The sequence below is a fragment of the Lynx canadensis genome, chromosome B1 (genome assembly GCF_007474595.2).
Source record: "Lynx canadensis isolate LIC74 chromosome B1, mLynCan4.pri.v2, whole genome shotgun sequence".
In the NCBI taxonomy this organism is placed as follows: domain Eukaryota; kingdom Metazoa; phylum Chordata; class Mammalia; order Carnivora; family Felidae; genus Lynx; species Lynx canadensis.
In genome coordinates, this window is record NC_044306.2 from 151,761,315 (window position 1) to 151,777,057 (window position 15,743).

At 36.6% G+C, this 15,743-nt stretch overlaps 1 pseudogene; it reads left to right on the forward strand.

The window, feature by feature from the left end:
• The first annotated feature begins 348 nt into the window (after positions 1-348).
• Positions 349-2,676, forward strand: LOC115512593 (annotated as a pseudogene).
• The last annotated feature ends 13,067 nt before the right edge of the window (positions 2,677-15,743 follow it).

A 15,743-nucleotide genomic window follows, 5' to 3' on the forward strand; every position in this document is an offset into this window, starting at 1 on the left:
ATTTTATTATAATTTACATCTTCATTCATCCTAATCATTTTTAAGATGGGATATAAATGTGTTTGTTTCCAAGTAATCCATCTTTAGAACCCTAGTTTAACAATCTCTGCCTTTCTTATAAAATGTTAATGTTTTATTTTAAATCAAATACTAAGTTATATTGAGTACATTTGATCAGAAAGAAATTTGTCATCCTGGTACATAGAAATTTTTGAGGTTATTAATAAATACATAAGTTGAATGTGATTCACTTTTTCTTGGAGGTATGTGTGGAATTCTGCATCTGCTTTTTTTTTTAAATTTTTTTAACGTTTATTTATTTTTGAGACAGAGAGAGACAGAGCATGAATGGGAGAGAGTCAGAGAGAGAGGGAGACACAGAATCTGAAACAGGCTCCAGGCTCTAAGCTGTCAGCACAGAGCCCAACGCGGGGCTTGAACTCACGAACCTGTGAGATCATGACCTGAGCCGAAGTCGGAAGCTTAACTGACTGAGCCACCCAGGCACCCCTGCATCTGCTTTTATATTGAAATATTACACAGTACATCCCCATATTTGGAAGATGTCATGGTGAAAGTGGTGGGCAGAATAATAAACCCTTAAAAATGTGCTAAACACAATCCCTGGGATGTGTATATTGTTTACATGGCAAAGAGTCAAAGGGCCTTTGCAGAAATGAATAGGGATATGTATTCTGAGATGGGAAATTATCCTGGATTATCCAATTGACCAAATCTAATCACATGAGTCCTTAAAAGCATGAAACTTTCTTGGCAGAGCTTAGAGACAGATGTGACCATGAAGAAGGGTCCAAGAACTGAAATAGTGCTGCCTTTGCAGATTAGGGAAGGAGAGCCCAAGCTAAGGGATGTATAGATCTCTGGAAGCTAGAAAAGGCATGGAAACAGGTTTCCCCTAGAGCATTCTTGGGAGGGGGGAAACACAGCCATCTTGACATCCCGAAATCTGTGTGGGACTTTTGACCTTCAGAAATGTAAAATAATAAATTTGTGTTGTTTCAGCTGCTAAATTTCTGGTAATGTGTTAGTATGGCAGTAGAAAACCAACATAGTAAATAATTTACATAGATTATAAGGAGATACTTGTGAAGGCACCATGTCATCTTGAAGATGAAGGACAAGAATAAAACAGAAGAAGAACTCTCAGAGAACCAACTGCACAAACAACATATCATAGAGTCTCTTAGGGGAGTCTACATCTCACTAATGACTTTTAAAGGAGCAGTATCATTTGTACACAAAGGACACTTTTAACGGGACAAAGATGGTATGATCTCAAATTTGGGAAAAGCATGAAGTTGAAGGATTTTGGGTGATAAAAGAAGATGCATCAAGTATGAAAATATTTAAATTAGGATGCCAGCCTGTTTTGTTTTTTTTTTTTTTTCTCACTGATATTCTTACCAACAGGACAGTAGACTATCCATGATTCCAATTAAAAGAAACCTGGAAGTCTCACTCACTGTAGCCAGCCTGGATTCTGCCTTCTCCCACTGCCTGGTCTCTGCATCCACTGCCGCCACCTCCACCTCCACCAACGGCAATAGTAGAGGAGATTGCTGGGCTCGTCATTGACAATGGCTCTGACAAGCTCAAGGCAGGCTTTGCTGGGGATGATATCCCCTGGCCATTTTCCCGCCCATGGTTGAGTGCCCCAGCAACAGGGCATTATCATGAGCAGGGACCAGAAGGACTGCCACATAGGTGATGAGGCCCAAATCAAACCGGGCATCCTGACCCTCAAGTACCCCACTGAACATGGCATTGTTACTAACTGGGACGACATGGAGAAGATGGCACCATACCTTGTACAATGAGCTTTGTGTGGCTCCTGAGGAGCACCTCATGCTGCTGACCAAGGCCCCCTTGAACCCAAAGGCTAGCCATGAAAAGATGACTCAGATCATGTTCCAGACCTTCAATACCCTAGCCATGTACATGGCCATCCAGTCTGTTCCCTCTTCGTATGCTTCTGGCCACGCCACTGGTATTGTCATGGGCTCTGGGGATGGGGTCGCCCACGCCATGCCCATCTATGACGGGTACACCCTGCCCCAAGCCATCCTGCATCTGGACCTGGCTGACTGCTACCTGATGGAACCACCTCATGAAGATTCTTGGGTAGCTTGACTACAGCTTCACCACCACCATCGCAGAATGGGAAATTGTGAGTGACATCAAGGAGAAGCTCTGTTATGTTGCCCTGGATTTCGAGCAGGAGATGGCCACTGCCACCCCTTCATCCTTCCTGGAGAAGATCTATGAGCTGCCTATGTGCAGGTGATTACCATTGGCAGTGAGTGGTTCTGCTGTCCTGAGTGCTCCTCCAGCTCTCCTTTCTGTGTATGGAGTCCTGTGGTATCCAGAAGACCACCTTCAACTCTATCTTGAAGTGTGACGTTGATATCTGAAAGGACTGCTATGCTAACATGGTGCTGTCTGGTGGGACCATCATATACCCGGGCAATGCCAACAGGATGCAGAAGGAGATCACAGCCCAGCCTGATGAAAATCAAGATAATCTCTACTCCTGTACTTAAGTACTCTGTGTGGATAGGTGGCTACATTCTGCTGTCTATTTTCCAGCAGATGCAGATCAGCAAGCAGGATTGTGATGGGTCTGGCCTCTCCATCATCCATCACAAATGCTTCTAAATGGAGGACATGTGTAGCATTTGCTACATGAGTGAATTCTGAAGTATACATTTGCCGAAATGTATACACCTCATGCTAGCCCCATGAAACTGGAATAAGCCTTTGAAAATAAATTTGTCTTTGAAGTTTGTATCTGATATCTGCACTGGATTGTAGGATTTATTTATTTATTTATTTATTTATTTATTTATTTATTTATTTTGCATGTGAAATTCCAGTTTTCCTAATACCATTTATTTAAATTTTTTTTCAACGTTTATTTATTTTTGGGACAGAGAGAGACAGAGCATGAACGGGAGAGGGGCAGAGAGAGAGAGGGAGACACAGAATCGGAAACAGGCTCCAGGCTCTGAGCCATCAGCCCAGAGCCTGACGCGGGGCTCGAACCCACGGACCGTGAGATCGTGACCTGGCTGAAGTCGGACGCTTAACCGACTGCGCCACCCAGGCGCCCCATCCTAATACCATTTAATGAAGATACTATCCTTTCCCCACTGAGTATTCTTGGCTCCCCTGTCCACTATTAATTGCCCATAATTACTCTTGGGCTTTTCATTCTGTTCCATAGAGTCTATGTGTCTGTTTTTATTCCTATACCATACTGTTTTGATTACTATAGTAATTATTGTAGAATAATTTGAAACCAAGAAGTGTGATGTCTACAACTTTATACTTAATATTGCTTTACATTTCAAGGTCTTTGCTGGTACCATTTGAATTTCTGTGAAAAATTCATTGGGATTTTGATAGAGATTGCATTAAATCTATAGACTGGGGTAGTATTTTTTTTAAAAATAATATTAACACTTCTGATCCATGAACACAAAATATCTATTTGTGTTTTCTTCTATTTCTTTCATCATCTTATATTTTTCAGAGTTGAGATCTTTCTCCTCATAGGGTAAATGTATTCCTAAATATTTCATTATTTTTGATGCTTTGGTAAATGGGATTTGATAGATAATAGATAGCAGATATTTTTTTCAGACGTTGTTGTATAGATACGTGTTTTTTGTCTGTTGATTTTGTATCCTAAAACTATACTGAGTTTATTATTCTATCAGTTTTTCTGGTGGCATTTTTAGTATTATCTACATCAAAGATTATGTCATCAACAAACATACAAGGTAACTTTTTTCTTTCTAATTTGGATGTCTTTTATTTCTTTTTCTTGCCTAATCATTCTGGTTAGGACTTATGGTACTATGTTGAATAAAAGTGGCAAGAGTGGGCATCCTTGTCTTGTTCCTAATCTCAGATGGAAAGCCTACAACCTACCATCATTGAGTATATTAGTTGTGGACTTGTTATGTGTGGTTTTCAATATGCTGAGGTATGTTTATTCTATACCCAATTTTTTTTGAGAGTTTTTATCAAGATAGGATGTTGAATGTTATCTTTTAGTGTATCTACCTAGATGATCTTATGATTTTTGTCTTTCATTCTATTAATGTGGTATATCACATTTATTGATTTGCATATGTGAAACTATTCTTGCATCACAGGGATAAGTCCCTTTTGATCATGACATGACCTTTTTCATGTGCTGTTGAATTTGGTTTGCTACTATTTTGTTGAGAATTTTACATCTATATTTATCAGGGATATTGGTCCTTAGCTTTATTTTCTTGTAGTGCCCTTACCTGGCTTTGGTATTAGGGTAATGCTAACCTCATAAATGATTTTGAAAGTGTTCCCTCTTTAAATTTTTGGAAGATTTTGAGAAGGATTAGCGTTAATTCCTTAAATGTTTAGAATTCACCAGTGAAGCCACTTGGTTCTGAGCTTTTCTTTGTTGGGAAATTTTTGATTGCTGATTCAATTTCTTTACTTGTTTATTGATATGTTCAAATTTATATTCTTTTTCATTATTCAGATGTGGTAAGTTGCATGATTCAAATGTGGAAAGTTGTTTCTAGAAATTTGTCAATTTATTCTAAGTAATAACATTTGTTGTCATAATTATTCATAGTAGGTTGTTAGGATTTTTTGCATTTCTTTTATCAGTTGTAGCATCTTTCATTTCTGATTTTACATATGGAAGTACTCCTTTTATTTTTTCTTGGTAAGTCCAACTGAAGGTTTGTCAATTTTTGTTTATCTTTTCAAAAAAATACCTCTTATCATCTTTTATATATTTTTCTCTATTCTCTGATCTTATTCCTTTTGCTAACTTTGGGTTTAGTTATTTATTTGTTTTTTTTAGTTGCTTGAGGTTTAAATCTAGGTTATTTGAGATCTTTCTCTTTTTTTAATGTAGTCATTTATTGGTGTGAAAGTCCTTGTTAACACTGTGTCTGGTGCATCTCATAACTTTTGTTATGTTTTGCTTTCATTTTTTGTTGCAAGATATTTTTTGGTTTCCCTTTTGATTTCTTCTTTGACCCATTGGTTGTTCAGGAGTGTGTGCAATTTTCACATATTGTAGATTTTCCAGAGCTCTTTTTGTTATTAATTTCCAGTTTCACACCATTTTGGTCAGAAAAGAGAACTTTGTATGATTTGTTAAATTTGTTAAGATTTGTTTTGTTACCTAACATATAATCTCTCTTTGAAAATGTTTTATGTGCACTTAAGAAGAGTATATATTCTGCTTCTGTTAGATGCAAACTTTTGTATATATCTGTTAGGTCTACTTGGTCTAAAATATGGTTCAATTAAAACATTTCCTTTGTTGATTTACCCATTGTCAGGAGTGGGGAATTGAAGTGTCTTACTGTTATTGTATTGCTATCTACTACTCCCTTCACATCTGTTAGTACTTGCTTACTATATTTAGGTGCTTCTGTGTTGGGTGTGTGTGTGTGTGTGTGTGTGTGTGTGTGTGTCCTCACAGCTGAAGTGAGTCTTTTATAGTTGGGTCTTGTGTTTTTTTTGTTGTTGTTGTTTTTGGTTGGTTGGTTGGTTGGTTGGTTTGTGTTTCTTGTTTGTTTTAATCCATTCAGCATACTATGCCTTTTGTAAGAACTTTCTCTCTCTTGCCATCTTGTTCATTGTTTTCTACCTGATATGTGGTTCCTTTGTTTCTTGCTTCTTGCTGTCTTCCTTTGTGAATTGATGATTTTCTTTAGTGTGGTATACTTTGATTCCTATCTCTTCTTTTGGTTATCCCAAGGCTTACTTGAAACCTGATAGAGATATAAAAGTTTACTTTCAGCTGATGACAACTTAACTTTGATCACACATAAAAACTCTACCCTTTTACTCCCCCCTACATTTGTTGTCAAAAATTACATATTTTATATTGTGTATTTATTAATATTTTTATAGTTATTTCTCTTTTAATTTTTAATGTTTATTTTTTGAAAGAGGGAGCATGATCGTGGGTGGGGCAGAGAGAGAGGGGGGACAGACGATCTGAAGCAGACTCAATGCTGATAGCAGAGTGCCTGACATAGGGCTTGAAATCACAAATCTTGAGATCATTACCTGAGCTGAAATCAGATGCTTAACCAACTGGGCCACCCAGGTGTCCTTATAGTTATTGTTCTTTTAAATACCTTTGTTTTTTAATTTTTATACTCGAGGTATGTGGGTAACACACCACCATATTTCACCATTAAAGTATTCTGAATCTAACTATATACTTGGCTTTACCAGTGTGTTGTATATTTTACACGTTTTTATGGTACTAATTACTGTCCTTTTGTTTCAGCTTGAAGAACTCTCTTCAGCATTTCTTGTAAGGAAAGTCTAGTGGTGTGAAATCCTTTAACTGTTGTGTGTTTAAGGATGTCTTTATATTGCCTTCATTTCTGAAAAACAACTTTGCTGAGTAGAGTATTCTTGGTTGGCAGTTTTTTTCTTTCTTTTTTTTTTTGTCTTTTAGCACTTTGAATATATCATTGTACTCACCTGGCCTGCAAAGTCTTTGCTGAGAAACTGATAGCTTTATAAAGGTTCATGCAGGTGTAAAGATGGAATGGCTAACATGTGTGAATCCAGTGGTGCAGGCCACTAACTGGAGATAGGGCTGAATTCAGGCCCACAAACAGTTGTGAGGGTTTTTCTGTCTATGTGCACTTCTAAGGCTGCAGGATGTAACCATGAATGTGCATACAAGTGGTGGAGGCCAGTGACAGAATTCAGGCCAGTGGCATAACGAGCTATGGCTGGAGGACTAGTGCCAAAAGTGTGCACATGATGGTAGGGGTCCACATTTGGGGTCTAGACTGGCATTTAGCACTTGTGCAGTGGCAGAAGCCTGGGCTATCTGCCTGCCTGTTTGGATCCCAGGTTTTGGGAGGGGTTGGGGGAGGGACTGGGAAAGATTTAGATGGTAGTGTCTGCAAACATGTATACCTGTGAGCCTAAAACTGGTGGAATCTGTAGGGGCTCTGTAGAGGCTGTGCTGGCTATTGGTTTCTTCAGTGGCAAAAGACCCTGGGGTCCTCTGAAGAGCAGGTCACTGGAAATTGTGGTTACTTCCACTGCATGGTTGTTACTGGTAGCCCCTGTTCTTCCTTATTTCCAGCTATCTCTGTATATCTGATAGTTGCTGGTCTCTAGGTGGGGTGAAAACTAAATGGGTTTTTCCTATAGTGCCCTGAATGGCTACAGAAGCTAGTCATTCACCCTGCATTCACTTTTCCAGTGGTGGGAGGGAAATCTTTCTAGCTGGCTTGTTCCTTCTTGGTGTTAAGCAGTGTGAGTCTAGGTGATGTGATGATGCAAGCAAAATGAAGCTGTCTGCCTTTTTTGTGTAATTATTATCAGGTTTTTTGTTCTGTCATTCCTTTTTTTAAAATTTTTTTTAATGTTTATTTTTGAGAGAGAAGCAGAATGTGAGTGGGGGAAGGGCAGAGAGAGAGAGAGAGAGAGAAAGACACAATCCAAAGCAGGCCTTAGGCTTCAAGCTGTCAGTATAAGGCCCCAAATTCCAACATGGGACTCATACCCACAAACCATGAGATCATGACCTGATCTGAAGTTGGATGCTTAACCAACTGAGCCACCCAGGTGCCCCCGTTTTTTATTCTTAAGTGGACACCTTTGCTCTCCCAGAGCTGTTTTTGTTTATAGAAAGCTATCTTAAATTTTTATCTTTGGGTGGGAGTAACAGAGGCTGGGGTTTCCTAATTCACCATCTGGTGATGTGCAAGTTGCTCAAATATAGTAGCTTTATCACATACTTTAATATTTACTAAAATAAATGACCCTGATCATCATTCCAAAAGATTACTACCTGTCTTTTCTTTTAGGAGGTTTATGGCTTCAGGTCTTTAATCCATTTTGAGTTTATTTTTGTGTATGGTATAGGAAAGTGGTCCAGTTTCATTCTTTTGCATGTAGATGTCCAGTTTTTCCCAACACCATTTATTAAAAATACTATATTTTCCCTGTTGGATATTTTTGCCTCCTTCATTATAGATGAATTGACCATATAGGTGTGGGTTTATTTCTGGGCTCTCTATCCTGTTTTATTGATCTGTGTGTCTATTTTTATGGCAGTACCATACCATTTTTGTGGTTAATTGGAGCCTTTTGTGATTCCACAGAAATTTTAGCATTACTTGTTCTAATTCTGTGAAGAATGCTGTTTGTTTTTTTTTTTTGATAATGATTGCATTGAATCTGTAGATTGTTATGGGAAGCATAGATTTTTTAATATTACTTGTTCCAATCCATGAACATGGAATATCCATTTGTTTGTGTTGGCTTCAGTTTCTCTCATCAGTGTTTTATAGTTTTCAGAGTCAGTTCTTTTACTTCTTTATTTCCTAGATATTTTATACTTTTTGGTGCAATTGTAAATGGATTATTCTCTTAATTTCTTTCTGCTAATTGTTGTTAGTGTATAGAAACACAACCAATTTCCATGTGTTAATTTTGTTATCCTGAAACTTTATCTAATTTGTTTATTGTAGTAGATTTTTGGTAGAGTCTTTAGGGTTTCCTATGTATAGTAAGTCATCTGCAAATAGTGACAGTTTTACATCTTCTTTACCAATTTAGATGCCTTTTATATCTTTTCCTTTTCTGATTACTATGGCTAGGACATGCAGCACCATGTTGAATAAAAATGGCAAGAATAGGCATCTTTGTCTTGTTCCTGATCTTAGAGGAAAATACTTTCTGTATTTCACCACAGGGTATGATGTTGGCCCTAGGTTTACATGTATGGCCTTTATTATGTTGAAGTATGTTCCCTTTAAAACCATTTTGTTGAAAGTTTTTATCATGAAGGGATGTTTTATTTTGTCGGGGCTTTTTCTGTATCTATGAGATGAACATATGGTTTGTATCCTTTCTCTTGTTAACATGATGTATCATATTGATTTGCAAGTGTTGAACCACACTTGCATCCTTGGAATGAATCCCATTAGATCATGGTGAATTATTTTTTTAATGCATTATTGAAGTGGTCTACTAACATTTTGTTGAGGATTTTTGCATCTATGTTCATCAGAGATATCAGCCTATAGTTTTGGGTTGTTTTTTTTTTCTGTTTTTTCCTTTCTTGTCTTTCTTTTTAGTGTCTTTGATTTTGGTATCCGGCTAATTCTGGCCTTGTAGAATGAATTTGAAAGTTTTCCTCCCTCTTCTGTTTTCTGGAATAGTTTAAGAAGAATAAGTATGATCTCTTCAAATGTTTGGAATAATTCACCTTCAAAGCTGTCTATTCCTGGACTTTTGTTTGTTGGGAGTTTTTGATTACCAATTCGATTTCATTACTTGTAATTGCTCTGTTCAAATTTTCTATTTATGATTCAGTTATGGAAGATTACATGTTTCCAGGAATTTATCAATTTCTTCTAGGTTGTCTAATCTGTTAGCATATAATTCTTGTTAATATTCTTTTATAGTTCCTTGTATTTCTGTGGTGTCAGTTGTTATTTCTCCTTGATTTCTGATTTTGTGTCCTCTCCTTTTTTTCTCTTTTCTTCTTGATGAGGCAGCTAAAGATTTATCGAGTTTATCTCTTCAAAGAACCAGCTCTTTGCTTCATTGATTTTTTGTTGTTGTTGTCTTTTTGAGTCTTTGTTTCATTTATTTCTGCTCTAATCTTTACCATTTCCTTCCCTCTACTTCCTTTGGGCTTTGTTGTTTTTCTAGCACCTTTAGGTGTAGGGTTAGGTTGTTTATTTGGAGATCTTTCTTGTTTTTTTCTTTTTTTTTTTTTTAATTTTTTTTCAACGTTTATTTATTTTTTTGGGACAGAGAGAGACAGAGCATGAACGGGCGAGGGGCAAAGAGAGGGAGACACAGAATCGGAAACAGGCTCCAGGCTCTGAGCCATCAGCCCAGAGCCCGACGCCGGGCTCAAACTCAAGGACCGAGAGATGGTGACCTGGCTGAAGTCAGACGCTTAACCGACTGCGCCACCCAGGCGCCCCAAGATCTTTCTTGTTTTTTGACACTGGTGTGTATTACTATAAACTTCCCTCTTAGAACTGCTTTGGCTATTTCTCACAGATTTTAGACCATTGTGTTTTCATTTTCCTTCATGTATTTTTATATTTCCTTTTTATTTCTTCAAATGTGTTTAGTAGTATGTTGTTTAGCTTCTACATGTTTGTGGGATTTTTTCAGTTTTTTTTTCCTTGTATCTAGCTATTCGTATGTGTTATTCTGCATAAGACATTTTAGAATAATTTTCACATCTTCAAATAATTTTAAAAATTATAATTACTCTTGGGGTTTTGATATTCTTCAAAATACAAATGTGCATCCTATGTGTATGAAGGAGGATTCATTCTAATTGTATACTGTGACATTAGAATTAGCTATCATACATTCATTTATTCATTTAACTATTGTTAAGTGCCTACCACATACCATTTCCTGTGCTATGCATTGGGAATATAAAATAATGTAAACCTGTGTTTATGGAAGAAACAGAGAGGAAGAGAGATAGGAAATAAAACAGATAAATATATTCCACATATATTTGTCAGTTATTCCCACAATAATAATTTATGAGTTGCCATAAGACCTGGTAGCTTATAACAATAAATGTTTTTCTTGATGTTTGGTCTGTCAGTGGATTCAGATGATTTTTCTTCAGGGTTCGTGTAGCCTGGGCTTGACTTGAGGCTGCAGATTGGATTCTGTCCCACAGGTTTCCTCATTCTCTTTTGACCAGCAACTGCTCAGACATGTCCTCCTCCCATAATTTGGGAGTCCTAGGGACAAATTGAACCTCAGACTTGTGCAAAGCTTCTGTTTACATCACATCTATTTACATCCCATTGGCCATGTTAGGTCAGATGGTCAGAGAAGGATATTTTGCCTTAAGATACTTGACAAGAAAGTAATCCATTGAAATGTGTTAGAAGATGCTAAATTGTATGGTTAAAAAAAAATTGAGCAGGGGAAATGGTATTGAAGGTTTGAGGGATTAAGTTGCAATTTAAATCATGTTGTCTGAATAGTCCTCACTGAGATGGCATTTAAACATAGATCTGAGGAAGGTGAGGGAGTTCTCTATGTGGATACCTCAAAGAATAGCAATCTAGACACAGGGATCACCCTATGCATAGTCCTAAGGTGTGTATTTGTATACCATTTCAAAAAACAAAAAGTACATAGAATGATTGGAGTAAAGAAAGGGAGGTAGAATGAAGTAGGATAGGAATTAGAGATTTAAGTGGAAGCCAGATCTTTAGAGCTATGTAGGTTGTTGTGAGGGCTTTGGCTTCTACTGAGTTGAGGAACCATGGCAGGATTTGATCAGAGGAGTTACATGATCTGATTCGCTCTGACTTAAGTGCCAAGATGAGACTGTAGGGGAGTAAGGGTAGAAGTAGGAAGGCCAATTAGGACACTATTGCTGGAGTCTAAGTGAGAGATGATGGTGGCTTGGACCAAGGTTGTAGCAGTGGAGATGAAATTATATTTTGACAATTTTTATGTTTAAAGGTTTGCTCAAAAGTTGCATTGATTGAAATATGTAAGAAAATGGTTTGGAAACACTAAAGAGTATTACTGAAACTACCTACAGTATGATAGACTGTATGGAATACATTTTGGCTTTCTCTGCAATTGATCTCTTATTGGGTTCTCACCAATTCACAACTGCCAACCCTGTATATTTTAGTAGCAAACTACTTACAGCTAATTGAAAATCTTTTATGCAACACATTTCTTCATGCCAATCCCTATGATATTATATGCCTCAGTGAATGTAATACACATGGTTTCCACATTCTGTAAATTTATCCTCTAATCTGGGAAAGAAACAATACACATATATACAACTTTTATGTAAACATGAGTTTAGAGGAATTCTCTGAAAGAAATTAATGGAGTGATAGTCAAATGTGTGCAAAGTATGTGCAAAGGGACATCAAGAGAGGCAATATCTATGCCAGGGCCTAAAATTTGAAAAAAAAACGGCCAACTTTGCAAGGAAGAGGAGGAATAGATTCACCATTTACACAGAGCCAACAGCTCTGGCCCTGATAAATGTGCTAAAATATATGCCTGAGTTTTTATAAATGATAATGCATAAGTGTATTTTATTACTGGTTTAAACTTGTACTTCATAGACTAACCAATTTGGTACCTATTAAGAGAAGAATAAAGAATCACTAGACCATCTTTTTGCACATTAAAAATAATCACTATAGTCACATTTGTCTCAGAATTTAACAAAGCTATGTTCTCTTCGTGAAATATTATATCCAGGATATATCTTTAAAATTGGGAAAAATTAACTATTGAAACTCACAATTACTTCATATGATATTGCCATAAATAAAGCCTGTTTTATATGGTATTTATGAGCATAGGCTTGGAAGCTAACCAGACTGAGTGGAAAGCAGGCTCTGCTCCTTATTAGTGGGGTGACCTGGAACATGTTACTTAATCTCTAGGTGTCTCAGTTTCCTCATCAACAAAATGAGGGTTGTTGTGAGCATTATATTTATACATCTCAAATCTGTCATCATGCCTGGCATATGGAAAATAATTCATAAGTTATTTTTATAGCTCGTATTATTATTACATAGCCCCATATCTAATTAATTTTAATAATGTAAACTTTATAGCATGTGAGAGAACCCAATGGGAAATGATTTTAGAATATTAACACATTGTGAATGATAGCATAAAAAGTATTCTCTAGAGAGTTATCTAGGGCGTGCTATAGCAATAACCATAGTTTGCTTGAACTATTCAAGTTACTCTTTAATTTTGGGGTAATCCTAGATATTTAATAGTAATTATTTTTTTATTTTTATTTTTTATGATTTTTTTTATTTATCATAGTAATTATTGAAGGTAACTAATAGAAAATAATTCTTGCATATAACCCATTAAATATTAAATGAATGTACCAAATATTTCTGGGTCAATTAACACATAAGTCTCTATTTCAACTATAGGCAGAGGTAAAGTTACTTCTAAAAAAAATACTATGCAATCATAAAATGTCTCATCCAGGGTGAAGAGAATTTTAAAAATGTCATTCTATATCTTACTCCACTTTCAAATTATGACCTATATTTGGCAAATCAGAGAGTCTTTTTTTTTTTTCAAGTGTATTGATTTATTTTAGGAGAGAGCATGCACACACCTGTGAACAGGTAGGGACAGAGAGAGAGGGAAAGAGAAAATCCCACACAGGCTCCTTACTCTCAGTATGGAGCCTGATGTGATACTCAAACTCAGAAACTGTGAGATCATAACCTGAGCCAAAGTCAGGTCAGGCACTTAACTGACCAAGCCACCCAGGTGCCCCAAATCAAGAAGAATCTTGAGCAAAAGTCCTGGTGGACAAAACTACAGTAAAGAAGGTCTGTACATAACACTGCTTTATTAATTGTATTTAAAGAAAGGAGAGATGTAATTATTAAATCCAGTAGTGGGCAAACTCATCTCATCTAGATGCTAGAACTTTTTTGGATAGTAATCCTTTAATGTACCTTGCCATTTAAATGTGGTATTTCTTAAAAAAAAAATTAAAAAAAAAATAAATGTGGTATTTCTTACCTAGTTTCATTTTCACACATTAGTTCTAATAAAAAAATTGTTAAAGTTATTTAACAGTGTTAAACCAAGTGTTCTGGGGGCTACGAAATAGAAGTATGGCATGAGGCTTGTCTTCAGAGATCCCTGAGTCTGTTAAGAGGAAAGAGGCATATCCATGGTGAAGTACAACGTAGGTTTCATGAGAAATACCTTAGAGGTTCACAGGAAAGAGATTAACATTCTAACAAGGATTTAAAAGCATTGAAATATGAATGCCTTGTGGGACAGGGAGGTGAAAGAGTACTCTATGTGGAAGATAGAGGTGCATATATTATATTACTTAGATGCATTCTTTTCTTTTTTTAGACGCATTCTTCATATGCACAAGGAAGTATGCTCTGCTATGCTTTTGAACTGGAAGACTCTTATACACATTTTCCAATGTTCGATACAGATAAGGGTGTAGAGTAAGACAATTTAAAAACAAAAAAAAACAACCAGAAAAAATAATTTTAAAAAATAGGGCAAGAGTGACAATAGATGGCAAAGAGGTTTTGTCTCATTGTAAGTTAAGACCACAGGGAAGATGGAGTAGTACTGGGTTGGAAAAGGCTGGCCATAGGGCTCAGTCTTGGCAGTGTTCCACCTGATAGATCACAACTGATATGGTGGGTGGGTAGTAGTAGCTGGTAGAAGCTGATCTTCTGACTTCCAAGGGAAGCTGGAATTCAGACTTGGAATATAAAACATCTCAATTTTTAAATTTTTTATAGTGTATTTATCTTGAGAGAGAATGAGAGAGAGAGACAGAGAGAGAACAAGCGGAGGAGTTCCAAGGGAGAAAGAGAATCCCAAGCAGGCTCCTCACTGACAGAACAGAGCCCGATGCAGGGCTCGAATTCACGGTCCGTGAGATCATGACCTGAACAGAAACCAAGAGTCAGATGCTTCACCAACTGAGCCACCGAGGCTCTCCAAAGCATCTCAATTTTTAACAGTTGGATCAAGCTATTAAAAATTGGAGAAAAAAAAAGTCTGAGCCACACAAAATGCCTATGCTGGTTGAATTCAGCTAGAGGGAGAAGCGATTTGCAGTGCTCCCCGAAGTAATGTTTTATTCGGTTTTGAAAGAACAGTAAGAATTTTTACCTCAGTGATCATTTCTAAAAATCTGAATTTGGCTCAGGTTCACAATAAATACAATATAAGACAAGAACTGTCAAGGTAGTGCACATTTATATAATTTATTCTTTCCTTAAAACCCTTCTTTGCTATGGAACTAAGAAAGTGCAGACAATGACATGGATACGTTTGCAAATGTGAGAATATATGATTCTAAATTTGTGCTCTAATACCTTTACCAAAACCATCAGCGCCCTATGTAACAAATTTATGAATCCATTAGTGGGTGCCATTGCCTCCCAGAAAGAATTTCTGGGAGTTATTAGATATAAAACTTTGCTGTTGCACAAAAGGTGATAAAACATTTACTTTCTAAACCATGGGGATAGTCAACTCACGACAAATTGAAGCATACGGAGACTCAGAAGTATTAACTCTGTAAGTTGCACTATTTTCTTTATAGACTTCTTTCCATAAGCCCTTGTTTGAAATCTCCTAAGTAGCTGGAGATGAGATCAACAAGAAATCCCAAGGTTCTCCAATAATCAATCATTTTATATGTTTTCTCTTCCTATTTCCATTTTTAAACACTGTTTGGTTGAGAATATAATTTAAAGAAATCCTATTTTCTCATTCTCAAGGAACGAACATGGAAATAAGTGAAAACATAATTTTGAAATCTTTGCCTGGAATATCTAATTGACAGAAGGCAAAATTTTCTTTCACAAAATGTCTTTTCTCTGGTGGCATTGTATCATGATTTCTTATTTAAACTGTTTTCCAAGGAACATTTTTCATATGAGCCATCACCATAATTCTGTTTCAATGCCTCAGCATCATTTTGAAACACTGACTGATACATAATTTAAGGATGGTTTTACTTAATTTACTGGGTCTTTTTTTTCATTTCCTAAAAAATACGTTTTTTATTTTTTCTTCTTAACTTCCCCTTTTACTTGTATGCCTTTTCTGTCTCCTCCTTTCATTGTATGGGAGCATGTTCCCTTAACCTCACCAAACCCTTGAACTTA